General features: G+C 42.5%; 1 long non-coding RNA gene across 1 annotated transcript in view; it reads right to left on the minus strand.

The window, feature by feature from the left end:
• Positions 1 to 1110: 1110 nt before the first annotated feature.
• Positions 1111 to 3300, minus strand: part of LOC146962741 (uncharacterized) — a 7825-nt gene continuing 5635 nt past the window's right edge. The window contains exon 3 of the long non-coding RNA XR_015035034.1: positions 1111 to 1187. This is a non-coding gene — a long non-coding RNA (uncharacterized LOC146962741). The remainder of the gene's footprint in view (positions 1188 to 3300) is intronic.

Below are 3300 nucleotides of genomic sequence, written 5' to 3' on the forward strand. Positions count from 1 at the left end.
CAAAGGACAGTTTATCTTCCCAGTTCAACCCCCCCCCTCCCCGGGGTCTGTGGTGTCGCACACTGCTCCACCTGTGGGAAACAGCAGCCCAGCGCTTCAGGCAACCAGGGAGAGACACAGCCAACAAGACTACACATCAACTGTCAAGTGTTAATAATTATTGAATACGATGTGTGTAATTCTAACACTGCTAAACTAGGGACACACACTGTTTTCTGATTGAGGCCATGAGATTTCATCTTACATACAGTATATACTCAACATCCCTGTTCTATTATTTTATCACTGGTTTGACTCTATTTTATGTACTCTAAGCATTTCAGTATTTCATTCATTCAAGTAATTTATTCATTTATTAATACATGTTCATTAACTCTAAACACTACAGCCACAATAAGTCAGGATATTTGGTTGCTATGGTTGCTATAGTACATTTTATTATAAAACTTCGACTTCAGTGTTTGACAAAATTAAATTTTTGTTAAGATATTAGAAACGTAGTTATTTTATCCTACTAGTGGCTTTTAAAGCTCCTCTCTCCATGCTACATATCTGATGGTTGACCAGCCTGAGACCCTCAGACAGAGCTCTTTAGGTGACAGAGCTTTTACAGTGAAAGGGCCTGAAACTCTGGATTGAGCAGCCTGAGGAAATCAGGTCAGCACAGTCAGTGGCCTCTTCTAAATCTCCTCTTAAAATGTACCTCTGCCATAGAGCTTGTCCTGATTTGATTTAATTTTACTAACGACATTGAGGCACTTTAATCGTATTTCAATTATGACCTACATGTTCTATTTTGCTGCCTTATATAAAGCAATTTGTGATGTATAAATTAAGATTATTATTATCAAATTATCTATATGCTGAACAATCTTTTGCTAATGATCGTTTAGGGCATTTAAGGAAATTCACAACTTATCAATAATGTATCCATGACTAATTCAAACTGATGTGCAGGTGAAATGGAGCGACGTATCATTTCTATATGCTTGAACTGTTGCAGATCAAAGCATGCCGTCAGAATACTTCCTGTGTGCTGCTCGTGCCTGACAGGTCGCCTCCTCTCCTCTCCTCTCCTCTCCTCTCCTCTCCTCTCAGCAGCAGCAGCAGCAGCAGCAGCAGCAGCAGCAGCAGCAGCAGCAGCAGCTTCAGGTCGGTCGGCTCGCCTCCTCTCAGGTTTCCCCCTCCTGATGGAGACAAATGAGAGGAGAGAGTGAGCTGCGGTTGGGTGTCAAAAGGTCAGACTTTCACCCGTTGTCTTACACACCAGAGTCACGTAAGAGCAGCTCCAGTGCGCATGTGAGTCTGAGCTTGTGTGTGTGTGTGTGCAGATGCAGGTGCTCGCATGCATGAGAACACAGAGAGTGAGAGTGTCTGTCTGTATTATTTATGAGGATCCTGTTTGGCAGTCCCTGTTGTTCCCTGCTAGTCTAGGTAATACCTCTTAGGTAAACAAACACACTAACATTAACTTTAAATTAGTCAGATAAACCACCTGAAGCTATCTGTTGTGCTTCATCTGTGGCCCATTTGTGTGCGACAGGAAATCTTGGTGCAAATGAGGATAAATTTGTGTGTCTGTGTGTGTTTGGCTGAAAAGGTCAAGCAGACAGGTTGTGGTTGTTGGAGGGAGTTTCCTGAGTGAGACGGGAGAGGCTGCGGCTCTGCTGTGGTTTCCCCTCGAGCCGGGGAGCGACGGGGGAGACGCGAGGGAGTGAGGTGGGGTCGAACTTATAAAAAGTGAGTCACTGCCTGAACTCCTCGCGCGCACGCACGCGCAACACCCCACCGCGAGCACGCGCGCACACACGCACGCACCAGTTTGCGGCTGTTTTATTGCAGGTCGGTTATCCCATAAATGCCACACAAATCTCCACACGAGCTACTTAATGTCCAAGCCTGTGAGGTATACAGCAGGCCTGACTGCATCTCGCTGCTCCACTTACGCTGCTAATGTGTGCACGGCGAGGTATCAGGTTCACACAGGAGAAGGCCTTTTACTTAAAGGGTCACTTAAGGAAAATTGGAGGGGAAAAAAAACAAAAGAAAATAAAAAAAACATTTTATCACCCAGTGGTATCCAGCTTTGATTTAATGTGCCCAGGCTTTGAAAAATACATCAGAGATTTATTTATCCAGTGGAGGTGAGTGGAGGGTGTTGGTGCTCAGACCACTGAAAAAATGTTGAAAATTCAGCATCTCCAGTGTCAATGATGGTCTGGATTCTCCACACACCTCACTTTTAACTCTAATATCATCTGCTATCTGCTCATTTAAAGCAACAAGGGCTTTGTTTACTGAAGGACGTGTTACAGTGGATTTTTTTTTTAGCATTTTTAATACATTCTCATTCATTCCTATTGTATCAGAAAAGTGTTGAATCATGGGCAATTTAAACAACTAGAAGTGAGGATGTGTGTGTGTGTGTGTGTGTGTGTGTGTTGTTTTTTTTTGTAATTTCGATGTACTGACCCTTTAACCATGCCTTTGGTGTGAAAGTACAAATTCTTTTACAGTGTTAAATTTATACATTTAATCACTGGTGTGTGCTTAAATACACCAATAATTAAATTCAACCTGTATATTTTCAGCAGTAGCTTTTAAATGATTATTTGAAAGTCACATTACAATAAATAAAATGTGACCCGAGGGTATCATCACAGTCATACCACCCAAAAGGGCCCGGGCTGTAAAAATACAATTCTATCATTATTATTAACTAAAAGTGTAAGTGAGGAACACCCCGCAGCCATGTGCTCTCATACAATTTTGCAAAAAGAACATTCACCCAGTGTTTTGGACACATGGTGCCGTAAACTGTAAAACTGTGTTAAACTGTCAAGAATAATCCTTACAATTATTTGAGACTAACCACTGCACTCTTTGTAGTATATTATGTAGTATTTGAAGTATGTGTCTGAAGAATCGGAATAAAACTGTAAAATCTTTTGAGTATAGATCAAAAGTAGTATCTGTTTTCCGCCGGTCAGTGCTCTAACCTTTGTCCATTTCACTTCTGCGTGTCGTGGCAGACTGCAGGAAAAATGGATAAAACACGTGACCCCAGATCAAACCTGTGCGAGTGTTTTTCGCTGAAGTGACCTGCTGATCAGAGCTGCGTTCAAAACCATTCAAGACATTCTTGTGGCATGAAACATCTCTTTCGAGTGGAGGAAAGAAACCGTCATAAACCCAAAAATCGGAGCAGCACCACTTGACCTGTGAAGGCGTCCTGTCACTCAGCCTGCAGTTGACCAAAACCACCAACAGGTGTCATGTCTCCCCAAGTACACAAGCAGA

The sequence above is a fragment of the Trachurus japonicus genome, chromosome 23 (genome assembly GCF_045865225.1).
Source record: "Trachurus japonicus isolate A0001 chromosome 23, Traja_1.0".
Classification (NCBI taxonomy): Eukaryota; Metazoa; Chordata; class Actinopteri; order Carangiformes; family Carangidae; genus Trachurus; species Trachurus japonicus.